Source organism: Myotis myotis, unplaced genomic scaffold (genome assembly GCF_014108235.1).
Source record: "Myotis myotis isolate mMyoMyo1 unplaced genomic scaffold, mMyoMyo1.p scaffold_m19_p_6, whole genome shotgun sequence".
In the NCBI taxonomy this organism is placed as follows: domain Eukaryota; kingdom Metazoa; phylum Chordata; class Mammalia; order Chiroptera; family Vespertilionidae; genus Myotis; species Myotis myotis.
The window spans coordinates 35,715,398-35,740,669 of record NW_023416368.1 but is presented as its reverse complement, the minus strand read 5'-3'; the positions used below and the strand labels follow the sequence as shown (position 1 = coordinate 35,740,669).

Sequence of the window (25,272 nt, the reverse complement as noted above, 5' to 3'; positions counted from 1 at the left end):
CCACTGGGGTGTCTGGCCAGCCTAGGTGAGGGGCTGAGGGCCGTTTTCGGGCTGGCGGGTGACTGAAGCTCCCAGCCTCTCCTTTTTTCCTTTTCTTTTTTAATTCTGGAATTTATTTACGTTCTATGGCTGTCACTATAGCTGAGAGCCGGCTTTAGCTCAGACCTCGGCTGCTGAAAGCAGGTTTCTGGACTTTGTTTACCTTCTGTATTTGAAACTTTGTTGCAACTCCAGCTCTGAGATCCCGGCTGACTGAAAGCAGGTTTCTGGGGTTTTGTTTAGCTTCTATATTTGTAACAATGTTTCTTAGAGAGCAGCTCAGAGCCCAGCAGTGGCAGGTGGGGAACCTGGCTACCTCCTTCACTGGAGCAAGCGAGCCTCCCTGTTCGCATCAGCTGCCTGGCTGCCAGCTGCCAGCTGCCATCTTGGTTGGCAGTTAATTTGCATATCTCCCTGATTAGCCAATGGGAAGGGTAGCGAAGTTACGGCTAATTACCATGTTTCTCTTTTATTAGATAGGATACACACACACACACAGTGGGGCCTTGACTTATGAGTGTCCCGACTAACGAGTTTTTCGAGATATGAGCCGTCTCTCGGCCGATTTTTTGCTTTGAGTTGCGAGCTAAAATTCGGGTTATGAGCCAGCTTCAGATACCCCACCGCTAGTTGGTGCAGCGAATGTCACAGTGAACACCACAACATATTAATGGCATTTCAATTCATTGTAATGGTGAAAATTGATTTGACATACAAGTAATTTGAGTTACGAGCCCCGTCACGGAACGAATTAAACTCGTAAGTCCAGGTCCCACTATATATATCTCGGTTTTTGTTTGGGGTACCAAAAATTGATATAATCAAATTTACCATTTTAACCTCTTTTTCATATCTAAAATTTTTTTAAACTTTTTATTTTTCCTAGTTTACATTCAATATTATTTTGTATTAGTTTCAGGTGTACAACCTAGTAGTTACACAATCGTATACTTTACAAAGTGATTCCGTGATATTTCCCCATACCTACCTAGCATCATACATAATTATTACAACTTTTTTTTTCCACAATATTATTTTTAAGATCTTTTTTTTAGCCCTAGCCAGTTTGGCCACTGGATAGAGCATCAGACTGAAGGGTCCTGGTTCAATTCTAATCAAGGGCATGTACTTCATTTGTAGGCTTGATCCCTGGCCCTATGTGCAAAAGGCAACCAATCGATGTGATATGTCTCTCTCAGGTTGATGTTTCTCTCTGTCTCTCCCTATCCCTTCCACTGTCTCTAAAAATCAATGGAAAAATATCCTTGGGTGAGAATTAACAACAACAACAAAAGATACTTTGATTTTTAAAGAGAGAGGGAGAGAAATAAATATGAGAGAGAAACATCAATTGGCTGCCTCCTACATGGCCCCAGGGAATCGAGTCTCCTAACATTATACAAAGGTTCCCTTTTCTCCACATCCTCACCAACACTTGTTGTTTTTTGTTGTTTTTTTATGATTTATGGATGACAGCCATTCTGACAGGTGATATCTCGTGGTTTTAATTTGCTTTTCTTTGATGATTAGTGATGTTGAGCATCTTTTCATATGTCTACTGGCTATCTGTATGCCACTTTGAGGAAATATTTATTCAGGTCCTTTGTCCATTATGAATATGTTCTCCCACTCAGTGTGTTGTCTTTCATTTTGTTGATGGTGTTCTTTACTGTGCAAAATGTTTTGTTTGACATAGTCCCATCATTTTATTTTTTTGTTTCCCTGCCCAAGCAGATATATCAGAAAATATTACTAAAAGAGATGTCGGAGCTTTGACTGCCTATATATTTTTTAAAATATATTTTATTGATTTTTTACAGAGAGGAAGGGAGAGGGATAGAGAGTTAGAAACATCGATGAGAGAGAAACATTGATCAGCTGCCTCCTGCACACGCCCCACTGGGGATGTGCTCGCAACCAAGGTACATGACCTTGACTGGAATCGAACCCGGGACCCTTGAGTCTGCAGGCTGACGCTCTATCCACTGAGCCAAACCGGTTAGGGCAACTGCCTATATTTTCTTCTACGAGTTTTATGGTCTCTAATCTTACATTTAAGTCTTTAATCCACATCGAATTTATTCTTGCATATGGTATTAGAAGGTGGTTCAGTTTCATTTTTTTTTTTTTTTGGATGTATCTGTGCAATTTTCCCAATACCATTTATTGAATAGACTATCTTTACCCCATTATATATTCTTGCCTTCTTTGTCAAATATAAATTGAGCATATAGGTGTGGGTTTATTTTGGGGCTCTCTATTCTGTTCAATAGGTCTATATGCCTGTCCTTGTGCCAGTATCAGAGTATTATTTTAAAATATGTTTTTTATGATTTTAGAGAGAGAGGTAGGGAGAGGAATAGAGAAATAGAAACATCAATGAGAGAGAGAGACCAATTGGCTGTCTCCTGCATGCACCCTAATGGGGATAGAGCCCACAACCTGGGCATGTTCCCTGACTGGGAATTGAACTGGGGATCTCTTGGTACATGGGTTGATGCTCAACCACTTAGCCACACCAGCCAAGTAGTACCAAGCTATTGTTATTATAGTGGATTTGTAATATCGTTTGATATTTGGTACTGTGATCCTTCCAAATTTGTTCTTCTTTCTCAACATTGCTGGAGCTACTCAGGGTCTTTATCAATTCCATATAAATTGCTGAAATGTGCCATTGGTTTTTTAATAGGAATTTCGTTGAATCTATAGATTGCTTTGGATAGTATGGACATTTTAATGATGTTAATTCTTCCAACATGGTATATACTTCCACTTGTTTGCAGCTTCCTTTATTTCTTTCTTCAATGTCCTTTAGTTTTTTTGTTTTGTTTTGTTTTTTAAATATATTTTTATTGATTTCAGAGAGGAAGGGAGAGGGAGAGATAGAAACATCAACGATGAGAGAGAATCATTGATTGGTTGCCTTGTGCACACCCTCTACTGGAAATCGAGCCTGCAACCCAGCCATATGCCCCAACTGGAAATTAAACCTGTGACCTCATGGTTCTTGGGTCAATGCTCAACCACTGAGCCATACTGGCTGGGCTGTCCTATTGTTTTTTCAAGTACAGGTCTTTACCTCCTTGGTTAAGTTTATTCCTAGATACCTTATTTACTTATTTATTACTTATTTTTGCAATACTGAATGGATTGTTTTCTTTGTTGCTGTTTCTGAGTTTATTATTGGTATATAAAAATGCCACTGATTTCTGGATATTAATTTTGAATTCTGCTACTTTGTCAAATTCATTTTTTAAATCTAATATTTTGGAGTTGAGTCTTTAGGGTCTTCTATGTACAATATCAAGTCATCTGTGAATAATGATAGTTTTACTTCCTCCTCTCCAATTTGGATGCCTTTTATTTTTTATTTATTTATTTTTTTAAATTAAATCTTTATTGTTCAGATTATTACATTTGTTCCTCTTTTTTCCCCCCCATAACTCCCCTCCTCCCAGTTCCCGCCCCACCCTCAGCCCTCACTCCGCACCCACTGTCCTCATCCATAGGTGCACGATTTTTGTCCAGTCTCTTCCCGCATCTCCCACACCCCTTTCCCCCCCAAGAATGGTCAGTCCATTCCCTTTCTATGTCCCTGATTCTATTATAATCACCAGTTCATTCTGTTCATCAGATTATTTATTCACTTGATTCTTAGATTCACTTGTTGATAGATGCATATTTGTTGTTCATAATTTGTATCTTTACCTTTTTCTTCTTCTTCCTCTTCTTAAAGGATACCTTTCAGGATTTCATATAATACTGGTTTGGTGGTGATGAACTCCTTTAGCTTTTCCTTATCTGTGAAGCTCTTTATCTGACCTTCAATTCTGAATGATAGCTTTGCTGGATAAAGTAATCTTGGTTGTAGGTTCTTGGTATTCATCACTTTGAATATTTCTTGCCACTCCCTTCTGGCCTGCAAAGTTTCTGTTGAGAAATCAGCTGACAGTCGTATGGGTATTCCTTGTAGGTAACTGAGTTTCTTTCTCTTGCTGTTTTTAAGATTCTCTCTTTATCTTTTGCTCTTGGCATTTTAATTATGATGTGTCTTGGTGTGGTCCTCTTTGGATTCCTTTTGTTTGGGGTTCTCCGCGCTTCTTGGACCTGTAAGTCCATTTCTTTCACCAGGTGGGGGAAGTTTTCAGTCATTATTTCTTCAAATAGGTTTTCAATATCTTGGTCTCTCTCATCTTCTGGCACCCCTATAATTCTGATGTTGGTACGCTTGAAGCTGTCCCAGAGGCTCCTTACACTATCCTCGCATTTTTGGATTCTTTTTTCATTTTGCTTTTCCGGTTGGGTGTTTTTTGCTTCCTCACATTTCAAATCATTGACTTGATTCTTGCGCTCCTCTGGTCTGCTGTCGGGAGTCTGTATAATATTCGTTATTTCAGTCCGTGTATGCTTAATTTCTAGTTGGTTCCCCAATATAACATCGAGGGTCTCATTAGTTTTCTTGTAGATCTCATTAAGTTTATCGGCGGCTTCTAAACAGTTCTTGAGAGACCTTAAAAGTGTGGTTCTGAACTCTATATCTTCCATTGACAATTTTGTCCTGTTTCTTTGTCTCCACATTTTGTTATGCTTCCTTGGTGCACCCCCTAGTGGTCTTTGTGCGCAGTATTATAGTTAAACCTTGATTGTTGTAGCTAATACCAGGGAGGGTTTGACCTCCAGGCCGAGTGGCTATGAGAATCAGCTGTGTCAGCAGTGAGAGAACTTCTGTCCTCTAGGGAGGTGCTAATCTAGCCTTTGCCTGAGGCTATCTGGCAAATGCCTCTGTGCAGGGCTTGGGCGGGGCAGGTCGCACAGGATCAACAGGGTGGGCAGGAGAGAGCAGTTATGGCAGCTCCCAGTCCTGTCCCCAGGGGCTCTGCCTCTCTGAGTCCCAGCAACCGCTGCAAACCTCGGAGAGAAAGCTGCACTCGCTCTGACCGAAGCCAGACAGTCCCGCTTCTCCCGTTTGAGTCTGGGTCCCTAAAGACTCGCCTGTATCTGGAGCTCAGAGTCTGCGACTCCCTCCCGATTGAAAACGCCAACCGCGCCCTCCGCCGCCAGCCCGCTCCGCACACTCCGCACCTCAGAATTTGACTTCAGCACTGCGCTGCCTCTGAGTGTCCGTATGCGTTTCTCTTTCCTCCTAGTTGTAGGACTTCCACTCAGCCAGCGTTCCTGTGGTTCTGGGTGATGTCCGTTCCGTTTTTTAGTTTCACTTTTGAAGTAGTTGTTCAAGGCAGCAAACTCCGGCATTAACCTATGCCGCCATCTTGGTTCTCCTGATTCCTGGATATTTCAAATCCTACTTTAATGATCAGACTATTTTTTTTTTCTTGTCTGATCATTGTGGCTATGCTGAATAAGAGTGGTGAAAGCTGACATCCCTGTGTTGTTGTTGATCTTAAGGGAAACACTTTTAGTCTTTGCCCATTGAGTATATTGGCTGTAGGTTTTTTATATATGGCCCTTGTTATGTTGAAGTATGATCCCTCTGTTCCCACTCTCCTGAGAGGTATGACAAATGGGTGCTAGATTTAATCGAATGCTTTTTCTGCATCTATTGATATGATCTTTCTGGCCACTACGCTTCCCTCTCTGATTCATCAGTCTGTTCCATGTTTCCATGCCTCTGGTTCTATTTTATTCACCAGCTAGTTTTGTTCATTAGATTCCTTGTTCATTTATTTTATTTTTAGATTCAATTATTGATAGATATGCCATTACTGCCATTTTATTGTTCACATTTTTAATCTTTTTCCTCTTCTCCTTCTTCTTGTTCTGCTTCTGCTTCTTCTTCTCCTTCTTCTTCAAGAAGACCCTTCAACATTCCATGTAATACTGGTTTGGTGGTGGTGAACTTCTTTAGCTTTACCTTGTCTGGGAAGTTCTTTATCTGACCTTCAATTCTAAATTATAGCTTTGCTGGATAGGGTAATCTTCATTGTAGGTCCTTGCTTTTCATTACTTTGAATATTTCCTGACATTACCTTCTGGCCTATGAAGTTTTTGTTGAGAAATCAATTGATAGTCTTATGGGAGCTCCCTTATAGGTAATTAAGTGCTTTTCTCTTGCTGCTTTTAAGATTCTCTCTTTGTCTTTAACCTTTGGCATTTTAATTATGATGTGGTTTGGTGTAGGCCTCTTTAGGCTCATCTTGTTTACGACTCTGTGCCTGAATGTCTATTTCTTTCACCAGGTAAGGGGAGGCCTTCACAATACCCTCTACCACCTCCCCCAGCCCTCAGATTCATCACTTTTGTTCTGCCCCAGACCCCAAGAAGTACTAAGCTGCCCCAAGGGTGCAGCACCTTAAGTGGTCATAGATCATTCTGGCAAAGCTCAGTCAAGGGAGGGCCCATCCCAGCTTCTGGCTCTGGGTGGGCTGGGGAAGGGGCCTGGGTGAATGGCGAACTTCTTAAACCAGAGAAGAACCCAAAGGGAAGGAGGCCAGCTTTGCTAACATAAAATTTAGAACTCGCGAACTTGGGAAAAACATTTATCACACAACCCCCACAGGAGGCAAAAAAACAAACTGACATGAAGTATTTGCAGTTAAGATGCCAGATAAAGGGTTAAGACTGGAGTGTGGCCTTCCAGGTATGCCTGACCCCTGACCCGAATGTACTCAAGCCCAGGGTAGTGACCAGCAGGAATACAGTGGGCCCTCAGGGCTGAGCTCTCACTTTCAGCACGTGCTGCAGGGGAGAGAGACCCACTAGTGCTGCTGACCCCAGCATGGCCTCAGGTACTCACAGCGGTGATAAGATTATTCTGAATGATAGAGATGATATAACAGCAGCAGCAGGCCTGAGGCTGGGTTCCAGGGGTCCCTAAGTGCAGGGCGTTTGGGAAACTGAGAGGAATGAAGATGAGAAGTGGGGATGGGGGGAGAGCAGAGGATCTCTACATCTCTGACCTGCTGAGAGCCATGGTGGTCCTCCCTGACCCTATTAAATCTGAAGTGGCCTCGCCTACACACTTTCTTTTAGGCCAGTGGCAGGGCAGGGTGGGATATGGGGTGATGGTGGGGAGAAGTTTTATGAGTTTATTTGAGTCAAAACTGACTACAATCGCAAGATCTCAAATGCTTCAGAGAAGGATGGTTTGCAGTTTCTTTCCTCTTTCTTTCTTTCTTTCTTTCTTTCTTTCTTTCTTTCTTTCTTTCTCCTACTATTATTATTATTTTTTAATATATATTTTTTCACATCCAAGAATTTTATTGGCTATGGCTCTGGGCCTGGCAGGCCCAGCTTATAGCCTCGCAGCTAGGGCTGGAGGACAGTGGTTCCATACAAAAAAATCTCAGGGCACACGGTAACCCCACAAAGTAATACTCTAAAGATTATTATAGTTGGGAGATGGGAGGGCTGTGAACAGACCAAATCTTTATAAATAAACATCCAGTGAAAACAACTCAAATTCATCCCTATCCACAGAGCACTCTAGGGCAGGTAAATGGGTGGGGTTGGCCAGAGGCTACCATCCTCACTGGTTGGGGGACCTGGATGGGTGATGATGAGTGGGCCCAGATGTCCACAGCACAGAGAGTGTGGGGTAACGGACGATGGGCACTAGGACCCTGAGCCCATTTACAAGACCAACTACTTGTGGGGAGAGGGCAGCAGCTGCCCTGTGCATGTGTCAGGCTGCTCATTCTGGAATGAGGAGAGGGTGGTCTTTGCAGCATATCCTGTGGCTGGTGAGAGAGCAGCTACTTTGTGGAGAGGATAAGGGCAATGACGAGACCATAGAGACCCAGCACCTCAGCAAAAATGAGCATCAAGATCATGCCCACAAAGAGTAGGGGCTGCTGGGCAGTGCCCCGCATGCCAGTGTCCCCCACAATGCCAATGATAAAGCCAGTTGCCAGCCCACTGAGACCCACACTCAGGCCAGCGTGCAGCTGGAGGAAACTCCCGTAGACTGATGCCTTCATTGAGGGAGTTGACAATAAGGACTGCCATCACCAGGCAATGAAGGCAGATGGCAATGAAGCCAGCCATGACCCCTGGGATAATGGACTTCATCATCAGCTCTGGTCACATGATGGACATGGCCGCGATGCCGGGGCCACTCTTGGCGGTACCATAGGCAGCACCCAAGGAGCTGAAGACCCGTGGCAGCCAAGGCACCCGTGATCACGAAAAAGGAGGCGTACTCGGGGCCAGTGCTCTTGACCTTGGACATGTCTGTGGGTGGGGAGGGGGTGAGCCCAGCAGGTCAAGGCGGGGGTGTAAACAAGCTGGGCGAGATGGGCAGGCAGCAGGCAGCGAGCGTGAGGCGAGCGATCAGACTGGCGAAGGCTATCCTATGTATGTAAATATATATATATTTACCTGTTGAGAGCCATGGTGGTCCTCCCTGACCCTATTAAATATATATATATATATATTCATATCGATTGATTTCAGAGAGCAAGGGAGAGGGAGAGAGCAATGGAAACATCAGTGAGAAGAATCATTGGTTTGCTGCCTCCTGCACACCCCCCACTGGGGATTAAGCCCACAACCCAGGCATGTGTCCTAAGAATTGAACCGACCTCCTGATTCATGGGTTGATGCTCAACTACTGAGCCACACTGGATGAACTGCAATTTCTTTTTTTTTTTAAAATTAAATCTTTATTGTTCAGATTATTACAATTGTTGTTCCTCTTTTTCCCCCCCATAGCTCTCCTCCACCCAGTTCCCACCCCACCCTCTGCCCTTACCCCTCCCACTGTCCTCATCCATAGGTGTACGATTTTTGTCCAGTGTCTTCCTGGACCCCCACACCCCTTTCCTCCCAAGAACTGTCAGTCCACTTCCTTTCCATGCCCCTGGTTCTATTATATTCACCAGTTTACTCTGTTCATCAGATTTTTTATTCACTTGATTTTTAGATTCAATTGTTGATAGATATGTATTTGCTGTTCATAATTTTTATCTTTACCTTTTTCTTTTTCCTCTTCTTAAAGAATACCTTTCAGCATTTCATATAATACTGGTTTGGTGGTGATGAACTCCTTTAGCTTTTTCTTATCTGTGAAGCTCTTTATCTGACCTTCAATTCTGAATGATAGTTTTGCTGGATAAAGTAATCTTGGTTGTAGGTTCTTGCTATTCATCACTTTGAATATTTCTTGCCACTCTCTTCTGGCCTGCATAGTTTCTGTTGAGAAATCAGCTAACAGTCGTATGGGTACTCCCTTGTAGGTAACTGACTTTTTTCTCTTGCTGCTTTTAAGATTCTCTCTTTGTCTTTTGCTCTTGGCATTTTAATTATGATGTGTCTTGGTGCGGTTCTCTTGGATTCCTTTTGTTTGGGGTTCTCTGCACTTCCTGGACTTGTAAATCTATTTCTTTGACCAAGTAGGGGAAGTTTTCTGTCATTATTTCTTCAAATAGGTTTTCAATATCTTGTCCTCTCTCTTCTTCTGGCACCCCTATAATTCGGATGTTGGTACGCTTGAAGTTGTCCCAGAGGCTCCTTACACTATCTTCATATTTTTGGATTCTTTTTTCTTTTTTCTTTTTCAGTTGGGTATTTTTTGTTTCTTTGTATTTCAAATCTTTGACTTGATTCTTGGGATCCTCTTGTCTGCTGTTGGATCTCTGTATATTATTCTTTATTTCAGTCAGTGTATGCTTAATTTCTAGTTGGTCTTTTTTCATATCCTCCAGGGTCTCACTAAATTTATCGGCGGTTTCCAGAAAATTCTTGAAAAACCTTATAACCGTGGTTTTGAACTCTATATCAAGTTGTTTGCTTTCCTCCATTTCTGTCATTTGTGACCTGTTTCTTTGTCTCCTCATTTTTTATACTTCCCTGTGTTGGTAGAGTGGCTTTGTGTGCTAGGTGTCCTATAGGACCCAGTGGCTCAGCCTCCCCAATTACCTGAGGTGGACACTCTTGGTGAACCCCTTTGTGGGCTTTGTGCACAGTCTTGTTGTAGTTAAGCCTTGATTGTTGTAGTTATCACTGGGAGGAATTGACCTCCAGGCCAATTGGCTGTGAGAATCAGCTGTGTCCACAGTGGGAGAACTTCTGTGCTGAAGACACCCTTCTGGGGCAAGACTTGCTTCAGTAGGGCTTTGGTGCTCACTGAGTCTGCCCCCTGAGTATGTCCCTTATGGATCTGAGTAGTTGTAATCTGGATGATCCCACTCTGACCACTGGGTACACTAGCTCTTGGATCTAAGGAGGTGCTAATTTAGCCTCTGCCTGAGGCTACCCAGCAGGAGCTACAGAGAGATCTGCAGATTCCCTTCCTTTTTTGGGGTTTGGAGGTGCCCAGATGAGGCCCTGCTGTGAAGCAATGCAAGCTGCTGTGGGGCCTTGGGCCCTCTCTTGGAAGTTCTGGGTCTGTCTGGCCCAGCTGCAATTTGTTAGGTAATTTTCAGATTGCAAAGGGCCTGGGCATTCATATGCAAAAGCCTCTGCTGCAGCCTGGATGGGGCAGGGTCTCAGGGAATCAACAGGGCGGAGCAAACAGCTATGGTGGATCTTCAGCCCTGTCCTAAGGGGCCCGACATCTCAGTGTCCCGGTAATTGCTGCAAGCACCTCTGAGGGAAAGCCGCCCTCAAGTTCTGAGTTCTGCCCGCAGCCAGACAGTCCAGTTTCTCCCCATAAGAGTCCTGGGTCCCCAGAGACTTCCCGGAACTGGAGTTCAGAGCAGTTGGGGGCTTGTGACTCCCTCCTGATTCAAAAAGACAGCCGTGTTCTCAAGTGCCAGCCCCTTTCCACGCACACTCACGCCTCCGTACCTCTGCACTTTACTTCCGCAGCTCCTCTGAGTCTCAGTGTGCTTTTCTCTTTCCTTCTAGTTGTAGAATTTCCACTCAGCCAGCCTTCCTGTGGTTCTGGATGATGTCCGTTTTGTCTTTTCATTGTATTTTTGAAGTTGTGGGAGGCAGCAATTTCTGGTGTTTACCTATGCTGCCATCTTTGTTTCTCTGCAATTTCTTTTATTCAGTTGACGTTAAGGAAGGACCATAAGGAAGGTTACATGGAGGTGGGAGAAAGCCAGGTGGGGACTGGATTACAGGATAGCTAATAAGATTATGTGCTCTCTTGAGAGTGGTTACACTTACTTCAAAAGTGTGTTAACCTAAATGCACAAGAACAAGGAACCAGACTGCTTAAGGCAAAGATCAATTTTTTTACTAGAAGTTGTATGACTGGGGCGTGACTATCCACATGATCTGCCCAGTTAGGAATTTACAATCAGATCCCCCTGTGACTACTTTCTGTAGAATCCCTTTTTCATTTACCCAACCTGCGTAACAAACACATAACATATTCATCATTGTCTGGAACTCAAGATAGCTAAAACTAGCCCTGCATGTGTGGCTTGATTCCAAGTAGGGGGCCTGAAGAAGGAAGCCAATTGATGTTAATGTTTCTCTCTCATCAATGTTTCTATCTCTCACTCCCTCTCCCTTCTTCTCTCTCTAAAATCAACAGAAAACATATTTAAAAAAAAAAATCAGTAAAACTTGAAGGACATTCTCAAAGGGTCTTACCTCACTTACCAAGGGAGATAAGAGCCTCTGCCCACCAGACAGAGTGGGTGTGGGGAGAGGACAGCCTGACTCAGCTCAGCAGGACCTGCCTGTGCATCTGCTCCATCAGGATCTGGTCCTGTTGTCCCCTCCACAGCTCTGACCCCCTGCTGCCCACCTGTGGTGGTCTTCCCCTCCCTGCCTGCGAAGCAGACAGGATTATACCTGGCAACATCATCTCCATGGTTGCTAGTAATAATCTGTGTGAAGTCTCAACCACTTTGAAGAGTATTCCTTAAGAGTCTAGAACACTGTGTTACTAGCATTAAGTCCAAACATTGTCATTTCAGTTTTCAGGCGGCTCTTTGCCTGTCTCTCCCGTAGCTCTTGGTTTTGTCTGAGATAAATGACAATGAACACAATAGGAATGCATGTCCCAAATCTTCGTGCTCCAGATGGGCATCAAGAGGGTGATGGGCACCATATGCCCATACATTTATTAATAACATTAAGAGTAACGTGGCTGCCCCCGTTTACCCCAGTATCAGAGCTGTGATCATTAGGCTGGAGATCAACAGACAGAACATTGTATCCCAAAACCCAACTCTGCTTGGGAGCACTTCCTCTGTGACATTCCTGGCTCCAGACCATCCTCCAGGTCTGAGCTGCCCCTTCTTCCAGTCTTCCCCAATAGTCCGGGCTGACTATTGATTTCATTTCTGGGCACCCCCTCCCCCAGGCTTACCATTCTATACTGTGACTCTCCATCTGCCTTCTCTATTAGACTGGACTTAGGGAGGAGCTCCACTCTCCCAGCCCCAAGGAGGCCACATCATGCAGCATGGGATAGAAAGCTGAGGGTGCACAGGCTGAGGCTGTACAGGCCCTAGGAAGGAGGACAGAGCTGATGGAACAGGAAGCCAGGCCTCTTCATCTGGGCCCACCAAGGTGGCTTTTTCCTGAGCTCTCTAGGCACACATGTGACACCTAATGGCACTGTTTGGCTGGCTAGGAGCCCTGAGCTGCCTTCTGCACTGACAAAACCAGGCAGTGTGGTCAGGGCCACCAGCGGAAGTGTGACAGATCATGGGGAGACTAAATCTGACACATGATGCCATGGAGAGAGTGGCAGGGGAGCTGGTCATAATGACTGAGGCCTGGGTCTCTGCCGGTGGTAGGCACCCCAGAAAATTCTGCCAGGCCTGTTGGAGAGAGCCGGCATGGACCTCCGATTGGAAGGGGCCCCAAGGACCAGGACCTTGGATACTATGTCCCACTCTGAGTGAATCCAGGCCACGGGTGGGACAGAGCCAGGCCTGCAGAGATCCATCGGCCAGGGTCCAGAGATGCACCCTGGGACCCACAGGGTCTCTTTCCTACAGACCCAGGCAGCAGTGCTGGGTGGGCTTTCCTGACCCAGCCTAGCAGGGCCTCTCTTATGCCTGCCCAGGGCTGGGCACCCTCAGCTCATTTTCCTTCCTGATTGCAATCAGCCCAGTCTGCAAGGATGTTCTCTCTGGGCTGGGCTGACACAACTGCTGCTGCTGCTGCTGCTGCCACCACCGCCACCTCCACCGCCCCTGCCACCCGCTGTTAAATCACTTTCATGCAGAGGGCCAGGCCTCTCCCAAGGGTTGGGCAAGTCTGTGACCTGTGGAGGAGGCCTCCCTGACCTCAGTTTTCTCATATGTAAAATGGGGATAATAATAGTACCTGCCTCACAGGCTCATTAGGAGGATTAAATGAATTAACCCATGAAAAGAACTGAGTGCCTGACATTTACAAAGTGCCACTCTAGCTACTAGAGTCTTTACCTTCATCTAGCTCTCCATCCCCCCCAGGACCAACCTAGTTCAGCCTTCTTACCATCTATGGCCCAGAGAACTCCCCCGTCCCTCACTGGCCACCCTGCTATTCTGCCTCTTCCCAACCTTTCTCCCTCAGTAGTGAGACTGGGCTTCCTGGACACAAACCTTCAAGGGACTACACTCCTCCCTGGCTGAAAATGCCAGTGTTTCCAGTGCTCCTAGCCTGAAGCCTAAACTTCCTTCTCCTACAAACATCAAGATCTATAGTAGCACTAGGCAGGATTTCTCTCTGCTACAATATAGCACCAGGTCAGGACTTCTGGAGAAACATTTGCAGGCACATTCAGCCTTCATCACTTCAAAACTCACTGGGTTTTAAAATTCCCTCAAAAAACCTATTAAAAAAAAAAAAGAGGCTTTTTTTCTATAAGAAATCACTTTATGTGTGTGCGTGCGTGCGTGCGTGTGTGTGTGTGTGTGTGTGCGTGTGTGCGCGCACACGCACGTGCACAGATCCCCAAAACTTTTACATAGAAGGTAACATCGAGCCACAGTTGAGTAGTCAACAAGCCCTATGCCTCTGGGGCCCAGACCTCGAACTGCCCAAGCCGAGTTTTTCAATCAGAATGTCCTACATGTCCTGTGACCACCTTGTGAAAATGCAATTTTTCATCAGAAAGCCTGGCTAAGACCTCAGGTCTGAGATCCCAGCCGGGAGTAGAGAGGCCTTTGGTCTCTCTCCCCACAAGACTGTGTTTCCTAAGCGGAGGGGCGTGTCTGTTTCACTCGCGGTGCCTGCTCACAGCAAGTGTTTATAAAGGTTTGTTGAGCCTGGCCAGTGTGGCTCAGTGCTTGAGCGTCGACCTATGAATCAGGAGGTCACGGTTGGATTTCCAGTCAGGGCACATGCCTGGGTTGTGGGCTCGATCTTCAGTGGGGGACGTGTAAGAGGCAGCTGATCAATGATTCTCTCTCATCTCTCTCTCCCTTCCTTTCTGAAATCAATAAAAATATTTTTAAAAAACATTTTGTTGAATGAATTGTGCCTTAGAGGGTACCTAGTCCTAAGACTCCCCACGTGTGGCCTCATTTCACCCATGCCTTTGAGACGCTCCACTTGCTTTTGAGGATGCTCTGGGTCCAGATCTTGGAGCCCAGGGCCTGGCCCATGCTGAGTTAGTAGCTGTGTATTCAGCTAGAGCAGCGGTTCTCAACCTGTGGTCGCGACCCCTTTGGCAGTTGAACGACCCTTTCACAGGGGTCGCCTAAGACCATCCTGCATATCAGATATTTACATTACGATTCATAGCAGTGGCAACATTACAGTTATGAAGTAGCAATGAAAATAATTTTATGGTTGGGTCACAACATGAGGAACTGTATTTAAAGGGCCAGAAGGTTGAGAACCACTGGGCTAGAGGCATTGTTCTCACGGCACTGCCCTGTATCCCAGCCTCTTCACTTGCCCCTCCGCAGCCACAAGCTGATCGTTGTCTTACCAGATGAGCTCCTGCCCAGAAGCCCTGAACACCCAAATTCCCCTTCTTCAGCATAACCTGCCCTCATCTCCCCACGCTGATTGCGTCACAACCCCTCCTGACCCCTGACTTTTCCATCCTTACTCTCTTCTTACCCTCACCCAGGCCTAGTCATCTCACAGAACTCTTCCCCACATCCCTGTCAGCCTCACCCCTTTACCACCCCCTGCCCTGGATCTTTGTCAGGGCCTGACAGCCCCAAGGTTCAGGGGCCCCCACCCACCTGGTTTTCCTATTTCCTCTCTGGCTGCTGTTTCTTTGGTCCTTTGTAGCCTCCCCCAGGGTCAGTCCCTGCCCTCTTCCCTGTTCTGTAAACCCTTCCCATTGGGCTTGCATCTGCCAAACCCAGGCTCCAGCAGAGACTGTTGACCCCGACCCCCAACACCACTCTCTCCTGTGGTCACTGCTCCCAACACCCTCCTGAAACCAGGGAGTTGCCCTCCTCTCTTCCCTTTCCTCACCCCTCAGATCTTACCAATCCCACTATCTAAACCTCCCCAGACCAGCCCTCTCCCCTGTGACAGTTTCTTCAAGAATCCCTACCCTCAGGCCCCTGAGCCAAGCTCCTCTGTACTATCAGGGGGAACGCCCGGCACCTGCAGCCAGCCCTCCAGGAGGGACTGAGGTCCCACAACACAGGGCAGAGTTGTGCTGTGCTGTTATCAGACCATAAAACAGTGGTCGGCACACTCATTAGTCAACAGAGCCAAATACCAACAGTACAACAATTGAATTTCTTTTGAGAGCCAAATTTTTTTAAACTTAAACTATATAGGTAGGTACATTGTTATTAACTTAATTAGGGTACTCCTAAGCTGGCCTTTGCTAAAAACGTCCTCAATCTGACTGAGGTACGTTCCCTGAGGTCGACCCCTTCCAACTCTCCCATCCACACTCGTTTTGTATATACTTGTTTCGTCTATCTTTTGTCACCCACGCGTGATTTGCGGACACGACTAGCACTAACCACTGCACAGTGAGACTGCTGACTGACTGGCTCACTCAATTCGTGCATGAATCGCGCGCACCTCCCCTGGGCTGCGTATCCCGCGGGCTGCCTGCGCTGCGTCCGACTGACACCCCCACTTCTTCTAACACCACTTCTTCAAAATAGACTCGCCCAGGCCAAAAACCAACTTCTGCGCATGGGCCACAAAGTTTCAATCGCACTGTACGTGTGTGCCGCACGTGGTACCACGGCCATAAAAGAATGGGTGTCTGGTGCCTGAGTTCCACCTGCCACCCAGGAAGTGTCCAGGAGAAGCTGCCCAAGGCCCATGAGGCAAACCCTGAGGGCTTTCACTGCAGTCACTCAGTGCGGGGAGGGGTGCCAAGAGGTGCTCCTCAGGGGACAAGCTCACAGGTGGGTGGTTAGCTGTGTGACAGGTTGCTGGGCTGATCATATGCAGGACCAGGCCGTCATGCCAGGGGGGTGGGCAGCAGAGGGTCAGGGCTGTCCAGGGGATGGCTGTGTAGGAAGGTCAGAGTCAGATGCCCCTGACCTGTCAGAGAGGTCCATCACCTGCCCCGACTCAGTCAATCTCTTCATCTCCTTGACAAGATGAGGAGATACTTTCCAGTAAAGTTTTTCCATGTTTCACTGATCTCAAGTAGTAGAAAGTGATGAATAAGAAGTCTGTGGTTTGGCTATGGCGGTTCCATGTAAGATAAAGATTCTTCCGAATGCCGCCCCTCACCACCGTGGTTGACACGTCGCTGCTGCGCATAAAAGGCAGGAGGCTGCCTCCAACACTTCAGAACAGCAGGACGGACCAGGACAAGACAGAATGCGGCCTGCCAGCCCAAAGATGAGCAGCCTCCCCGCCCTGCCCCTTTTCCTGCTCCTGCTCGCACTCCACGCCCCTCGGGCACAGGGGCGGCCCTTAACGACTTGCCTCAAACTGGTCAAGGAAATCGAGGCCATCCTGAACAAGACGCCTGTGCCTTCACAAGTGAGTAGCCGGGACAGGCTGGCGTGGGGCAGGGAAGGGCTGGCAGTGCTCAGGCCAACAGGACTCATGGGCTCGCTTTCTCTCTACCCCACAGGAACCCTTGAGCATAAATGAGGCATTCATCCTGACGGTAAGAGCTCAGCCCCACACTTGGGTGCACCCCCTGCCTGGGTGACCTCAGTTTTTCATCTGTAAATAGGGTTAGCAGCACCTAGCTCGGTGGGGTGGTTGTGAGTTAAATGGCCCACTGTGCGTAAAGTGCCCAGATCAGGTGTCCAGGACATTCCCGCAGCCATGGCTATAATATGAACATGTTTTGTTTTCATTACAAAACGAAAAGGCAGCTGTAGGTGAATAATACCATAGGCCGTAAGCTCAGCTTTCAGTGGGCAGCCTCTGGACTGGCAGACTGAAATCCCCGCCCCCCCCCCCCCCCCGGCCCGGCCCCCCGCCCGAACATGCCTGCTTCTTTCCTTTCCTTTAAAAAACTGAATTCTGTTTTCCACGCTGACCAGCCCTGGGTATTATCATTCACAATTATTTCTCCTAAATGGGAACTATGTCATCTTGTGTGCACAGGGGATGGGGGTGGGGGCTGTCAAACCTCTGCTGAGTTTATCGGCTGCCTGCAGCTCCCCTCTAGGCACTCACAGTTCACATGCTGCGCCCATTTCCATGGGGGGGGGGGGGGGGGGCAGGGGCTGGATTTTCTTCCTGATTCCTGGGCACCCTTAGTGCAGTCAGGCATTTACCCTGTTAGCTGCAAGGATGTCCCTTGGCCAACGCTTTGCCTTCTTTAGCATTCCTTCTGAAAAATGTTTTCTCACCAAGTGCAGAAGCATCCACTCAGGCCCTCTATGCAGCTCGCATGGAGACAGGGGCTCTGGTGGGAGGGAAGTGGGCCTTGCCTGTTCCGTGCTCACACATCTAGGCTTGTGTCCTTTGGGGCATAACCTGGGCGAGAGTGGGATGAGGAGGGCACTGTCCAAGGGTGTCCCTGAAGAAGTCTTGGAAAATTGTGGGGAGGACTTCAGCCTGGTCATGGGAAGGACACTCCCCAAGGTCCCCCTCTTACATGTATTCTTTGTCTCCTTAGAATAATAGCTTTCTGAAGAGAAATCTGGATATATTCCTGAATGCTACCAATAATTTTACAGATGGAGACAAAATCAGGACAAATCTTGAGGTGTGTGAAACTGTCGAGGGCTTTGGGCTCCCCTCCTCAGCCCTATCCTTCCTCTGGGGAACCTCTTCAGGGCCTGCTCCTTTCCCAGGCGAGGCTCTGACGGTCTGCTTTGGTCTCTTCCCATAGGTATTCAAGACAGTCCTGCCCACCTCCACGTCCAAGGTAAGCTGCCCCCTAAGACACCCCTGCCAGTGGTGCCATCAGCCACGACCGGACCCTCAGCCTGTCATCTGCCTTGCAACCCAGTCTCATCTAATACCACCTTTCCGGTTTCTTCACAGGAAAAGCCGTTCAGTATCAAGAACTGGGGAGATTTCAGGAGGAAACTGAGTGAATATCTGGGCACCCTTAAAAAGTGGGTGTGTTAGTCAGACATCCAGATCCCTCTGAGCCTTCTCTCTACAGGAAGCAGCAAAACCTCTGAAGACTCTGAGACGTCTCTCACACAGTGCAGGACCAGAGGATTTTATTTTCTTCAGCAAAGTCCGAAGAATTGTTATTTATCTAATGTCTGAAGTGTGCAGCCCCATGTGGCCTGTTGCAATTATGTTCTCATTTTTATCCTATTGAGGCTATTTATTACGCATTTATTTATTTATTTATTTATATATTTTTATTAATAAATCTTTATTGTTCAGATTATTACATATGTTCCTTTTTTCTCCCATATCTCCCCTCCACCTGGTTCCCACCCCACCCCATGCCCCCACCCCCTGCCACTGTCCTCATCCATAGGTGTAAGATTTACGCATTTATTTATTACCGTGCAATGTGACGTGTATTTATTTTAGCAGAGGAGCCAGGCCCTGCTCCTTCTGAACAAGATCAGTAGGGGAGTTGGGGACATGCTCATTTGTACCTCAGGTTTTGAGCCAGTTTCTATACATCTGTGAAAATAAACCACACTGTGAACAACTGCTTTGTTGCCCGTGTCTCAGTTTGACTCAGGTCTTCGGTACTCTCTTGCCTGATAATTTAGCCACCTTCCCCACCCTCCCCCTGCCTCGCCCCGCCCTGCCCCTCAGGCCTCATTGCCACCAGATGGGGCCCAGAACCCATACCCTGCCAATCTGTGTTTTCTTGGGGAACCAGATTTAGAAAATGCAAATCTAACCAGGTTGGCCTCATTCCTAATTTTCCAGTCCTCAGGGTCTGGACCTTGTCCTTCTTAGGAAAGCATCAGAGGCCTGCTGCCACGTGTGCTTCTCTTCCCTACTCCCACAGCTACCGATCCCCTCCAGGCTCCAGCCAACAGACGCACTGCGGCTTCCTAAATGAACCACACACCAGTTTCCTACCTCTAAACTTTTCCCCATGCTGTCACCTCTGCCTCGCATGCCCTCTGTCCTGACTCGCACGGTGAAGTTTCTACTTGAGAGACCAACTCAAACGCTGCCTACCTCTGGGTTGTCCACTACCCAGGCTGGACGACACTGCATTTCTCTCCTGACTTGCAGTTCATACAAAAATCAAACATTGGCTGCGCGCCTGTGTCAGGCCCTGTACAGACGCCGGGGACATGGAAGGGGTCCAGGGAGGCTGCTTTCGACTGAGTGTCTGGCAAGGTGACATATAGGTTGAAAACTGAATGACAAGAAAGTGCCAGCCACGTGGCAACTAGGGAGGACAGAGGGAACAACAGCCAACGCAGAGATCTGGAGACTGAAAGAGGCTGAGAGCACTCACGGAACAAAGGGAGACCCGTGGTGGGGAATTCTGGGAGAAGCCTACCACTTTCCCTCTGTCTCTCTGCCTCCTGCATCCCTCAGGCCCAAGCCCTGTGTCAGTGACGGATGACTGCAGGAGGTGGTTAGGGGTCAGGTCAGACCCAGACCTGGTGTGGGAAGATCAGAGGTGTGGGAGAGAGATCAGCACCCAGCAGGACCCACCGCAGGAGTCGGTGATGGAGGAGGGGACATGCTTGAGAGGCGGATGGGCCTTTTCAGACGTTCTGGGGCTCTCATTGCCCTTCTTATGGAGTAGTCCAGTCCACTCCACGTTGGACTGGGATGAACATGGGCTTGGCCCATGAGGGCTCACCCCAAACCTCAGACTCTGCCTGCGGCCAGCACAACCCGGCCCAAGCACAGCTCTGGGCTGCCGCCCAAGTGGTGTTCAGGCATCAGTCTGGGAGGGCTGATGGCTCCCTCCCCCTGCAGGTCTGTCAGTTTCACATCTTTCCACCAAGCCTACCCAGACTGTCCTTAGCTCTAGCTTTATAAACCCAGTCCCCACAGTTGCCACAAGGGGACAGCAAAGCCTCATGGGCCAGAGGAGGGCAGGCTGAAGGCCAAAGTTCCCTCCTCCCCACTTTAGCAGAAAAGTAGATTGCCTCAACCAGGAATTTTATTTTTTATTTTAGCTGTGAAAATATTAGTTTTTCACTGGGCGGGAAATATGAGAGAGCATATATCCTCTTTAATTGAAAAAACACACAGACAAACAGAGCAAAGAAAAACTGCCAGGAAGGCAAGTGCCTAAGGAGAGGACTGAGAGGCATGGCCAGCCTCGTACCACCATGTGAAGCCTCCTGCTCCTGGAAGGGGCTCTGCCCTCCCACCCTGGCCTCGAATCCACATTTGACTCAGTTCAGCAAACACCCCAAGGACCCTCCATGGCCTACCCACTTGTCCAGTTGGCCGAGCGCAATGTGGTGGAGGTTATTATAAAGGTGGTGGCTGGAGGGCTGTGGATCTCGTCGGAGGTGCTCCCACAGGAGGTGGTGCACAAAGGAGAAAGGAGTAGGAGTCTGTCAGGCAGAGAGAGGCACAGAGACGGGTGTTAGGCAGATGGCGCTGGGGGCAAGGATGTGGAGGTCTAAGAGTTCAGGGCAAGCAGAGGCATAGGAGAGGCTAGGCAGTTTATAGGGCCAGGGTGTGGGTGCCAGGAGAGGCAGGTCCCCAGAGCACCCCAAGTCACTGCCTTTGCCCCTAGAGGCCCACCACCCTGGGCCACAGGCAGCTTTGGATTTAGCTAGGTTCCCTCCCCAATTTCTCCCTCCCTGATCCCACCTGGCCACTGTGGAGACCAGGAGGTAGGATAGGGCCATATCAGGGATAGGATGGCTATGTTTAACACCAACAGGAAGGAGCCAGGGCAGAGGGAGAAAGATGCCGGAGGAAAGAGGGCCCAGCCGAGCAAAAAGGGATTCCTGGGCCCATAATGGGAGCGTGGAAGAAGCAGAAATAATGTGGCACAGAGTGGAGGGTTGAGTGAATTGTCATAGGGAGCCGCGGCCTCAATTTCCTCTTGGAAATTTTAGGTCAGGCTAATGGAGGTGAAGATGTATCAGGCAAAACTGCTGTTGCTCTGCTGGGCTGAGGAGAGACTCATAGAGAACCCACTCAATGACCCGATGAAATCTATTATTACCCCCATTTTACATACAGAGAAACTGAGGCACAAAGAAATTAAGGAAGTCTAACTCCAGGGCCTCTGAATCCTTAAGCCACAATGCTTTGGCCAATAACCACTGAGGCTGAGGAGCCTTTTAGGTCTGGCCCAGGGCCCACCTGGCATCTCCCCTTGATTGGATCCAGAGGTACCTGCTGGCTCCACAGACTCCTGGTTCCAGCCCTAAGGACAGCAGCCCAGCCTCGGTGCCTCAGCTCCATCCTCCATTTACCAAACCACCATACATTCATCATCAAATTCCTCTACATGCCATTTGTCCCTCCCCCCGCCCAGCCCAGCACAGTCCCCCTTACACCCACACTGGGGCTTAGGTCCACAGCTGTTCCCGGTGCTCCTGTCCATGTGTGCCCCATCCCCACATCTCCTGGGGCTTATGAGAGGGACCACGGTCTCACAGCCATCACCTGCCTTGCCTGCAGTCAAGGCCTCCTCCCTCCCACCCACCTTCTCAAAGACCCCAGGCTCAGCTTCTACCTCCAGCCTTGGCTGATGCTGACACCTCCCTTCTCTCCTGGGAGCATTCCCTGTTCCCAGGGTCCAAGTTTGGAATCCTAGTCGGAGGCCTCTCACCTCTGCAGAGAGGCATCCTCCACCCTGGCTGCCCCTGGGGCTTCTTTCAGCAGACACTGGGGACTGTCTTGCTCTGCTCTGTCCTGTCCAGAGCCCGCCCAGGTGCAGACAGGAACAGCAGACTGTGACACTGAAGATATGCACTCTGAGGGGGGTTGTGTCAGAGAGGTGTGGGGAGGGAGGCCCCCTGGAGGAGAGGGAAGGCATGGCCAGGGCAGGTTTGAGGGACAGTCACAGCACAGAGTTGTAGGAGCATCTGGGAGTGGGGAATGGGCCATGGACTCAGAGCGCTGGGAGTGAGGGCCCACACAGGTGATGGTGGTGGGTGTTCTTCCCACCTTCTTCAACAGACTGTTCTGATCCCTGTGGGCCAGGCCGGGCCCTCTTGAGCATGGGTAATAAACAATGGACAGCCACTGCTGCCCCTCAGAGGGGCTGTGAACGCCCCTGCGTCTCCCTGCTCTCCTCAGGCTGAGGGCTGGACTCAATGGTTACTTGCTCCTTCCAGCCAGGACGGGAGTCCCCTGTCCTGGTATCCTCAGTTGGCTCTTTCCAGGAAAATCCACGTGACTGAGTCATTTCTTAGTCAGCCGACCTTAGCTCATCCAGGCTACCCTCAGGGTTTGCCTCCTGCGGCTGGGTGTGGGAGGTGCTGGGGCACTGGGGAGGGGTGTGCACAGGGAGCCCCCATCAGGGAAGCCTAAATCCACCATCATCTCCAGGGCACAGGAAAGCTCTGGAGACTGGTCCAGGCCCCAGCAATCACGCCCCTCTCCTATTGACAGGGAGACTGAGGCTGGGCGGTAGGGGTGGGTACAACACCCCATCAGTCAAAACATGTGGCCAGTGCTCCCCAGCAACCCATAAAGCCACCTCTTTGTGGAGGTGAGTCAACTGGGGCTCAGAGGTGGGAGTCACATGCAGTGAGGAGTGGCCAGGCTTGAAGGCAGGCCTATCACCCCCAAACCTGCGTTCATCACAAAGAGAGCTGCTGTGTCCCCAGGAAGCTACATAGGGGACTGGGCACACCCCTACTGGGACATGGCTGGGAGAGTGGGATGAGTTTGTGTTAGGGGGAGAGAGTTATGAGTGGTTGCCCTGGGCTGGAAGGAGAGATCCCCAAGGACCTCTCCAGCCATGCAGAGACACTTTGTGGACCACATTTCCTCACAAACCCCTAATTCGTTGTCACCTTTATCCCTCCTGCTGGGCCCTCAGCCTGAGTGACAGTCACCCCAGGAGGGGCTGGGGGCCTCCGGAGGAGATGCTGGAAGAAGGCAGTGGCTCTGCCTGGAGGCAGAGGTTCATAACAGGGAGCAGAGGTGGCCTCCAGGCCCAAGGCCAGGGCCCTCTGGGGCCTGGCGAACCAGAAGGAAGAGATGTGCCCACCAAACAGAGCCCCAGGGAGAGTTCGAGGGAGCCTGGCACTTCAGAAAGTCCTGAAGGAAGCTCGTTCCAGAACCACCCATCCTGCCTAGAGTGGAAAACCCACATCTGCAACCTTAATTCTGGCCCATCAGCTCCAGAGGAAGGCAACTTGGCCTGGACTCCAGTCCGACAGAGGGCAAGGAGAGCACCCTCACGACTCTGGGTTGTAAAGCCTTCTGGTCTAATGATTTCTCCCTCTTTTAATTTCTTTTAAAATGTTTTTATTGATTTCAGGGAGAAGAAGGGAGAGGGAGAGAGGGTTAGAAACATCAATGATGAGAGAAAATCACTGGTCAGCTGCCTCCTGCACACCTCTTATCAGGGATAGAGCCTGCAGCCCAGGCATGTGCCCGGACGAGGAATTGAAACATGACCTCTGGCCCATGTCCCACATCTGACTGTCTTCCTGGAGGTCCTGTGGCCTCCCAAACTCACCGCATCCAGCCCAGTCTGGACTGACTTCCCTAACCCCGTGCCACCTTGGGCCTCCCCATCGCAGCAAACGGCCTCACTGTCAGATTCCTTCCTCATCTCCTGCCTCCAGCCCACACAACCAGTGAGTTCCCTCGTGGCCTCCTATCTCGGGTCTCTCATTTCATGACCACTCCCCCTGACTGTGCATTCTAGGTATACATCCTGGTTGGTGCCCTTAACACTGTGTATATGAGTTATGGCCCTGTCCTCCCTGTCCCCTCCTTAAAGTGACCACCAGATGTGAGCTCTGAACGCAGGGTGTGGTGAGGAGGGGCACGTGGTGGGCTTCCTGGGGGCTTGGTTGTAGGGACGCAGAGTCCACACATGGTTGGGAGTTAATCACCCTCAGATCCTTCCAGACCAGCCAGGACTCACCAGCCCCAGGCAGGGTCTGGGGATACTCAGTGAGCAGGACCAGAACTGGGGTTTGATCTTACAGCCTGGCCTCTTGGAGGTGCCCCTCTGGGGACCTAGACAGAGGAGATGCGGGAGGGGTCTGCCTGGAGCTGCTAGCACGAAGGCCAGAGATGTTGCTTCAAGTGTCTGGGGTAGCCTGGAATGACCTGAACTCCCCCCCAGAGAAGGATGAGCCACTCATGGTACTGTCCCTGCACTGGGATCTCATAGGGTGAGGCAGGAACCCATGAGACCCAAATGTGGCTGGAGGCTGAGCTCTCCACTTCACCACATCTTTCCAGGAAGATGCTATCTGGGCCTGGGGCTGGGCAAGGGGCAGCTGACCCTGAAAATGTTTGGGCTTCAGACACCTCTCAACTTGGGTGGGAGAGGAGAGGAAAGGCTGAAGCACTGCCTGCTCCCTGGGAGGATTCCCCACAAAGTTTCGAGACAGGCAATAGTTTCCTCTGAGGCGGCGATAATTAAGCCCATTGTACAGATGAGGAAGCAGAGGCTCAGGGAGGAGGGACTTTCTTGAGCTACTCAGGGATCAGTGGTGGAGAGCCCAAGCCTGAGACAGAGAGAAGCCTGGGTGGCAGGCTCTGCTGTGGAAATTCTGCCTTTGGGCTTCCCTGGGACAGTCACAGGCCACTCTAGTTTCTCTGCCAACACCTGCAGCAGTCTCCCTTTACAGCTGTCCTGAGGGGGAGGTCCCTCTGCTGGTCTAGCCAGGTGACCAGCATTTCCTGGTTTTCTGATCCCTGAGAGAGCAGAAGACATTGGGGAAGCAGGGATGGATATAGGCTCAAATACTGTCTGCACCATTGACCGTGTGGACTGGGAGGGCCACCAGTACCAAGGCCCCACCAAAGGGTGGCAGGCCCAGGGAGAGTGAGGTCAGCTGAGATGCCTGCGCAGAGGTCCCACGGGACACAAGGCACTCGGAGGTCTGTTTCCTTCCCCTTACGATAGCTTCCTTTGTG

General features: G+C 49.2%; 1 long non-coding RNA gene and 1 pseudogene across 2 annotated transcripts in view; both read right to left on the bottom strand.

Moving 5' to 3' along the window:
• The window catches only part of LOC118658640, a 48,628-nt gene that overhangs the window by 17,404 nt on the left and 5,952 nt on the right, over nt 1–25,272 (bottom strand). Inside the window, exon 3 of one of the 2 annotated variants that reach the window (XR_004968337.1) lies at nt 20,553–20,756. The exons of the other annotated variant lie outside the window; for it this stretch is intronic. This is a non-coding gene — a long non-coding RNA (uncharacterized LOC118658640). Of the gene's footprint in view, nt 1–20,552; nt 20,757–25,272 lie in introns of those variants that run through there. 2 annotated transcript variants of the gene reach the window in all.
• LOC118658638 lies at nt 7,752–8,227 on the bottom strand (annotated as a pseudogene).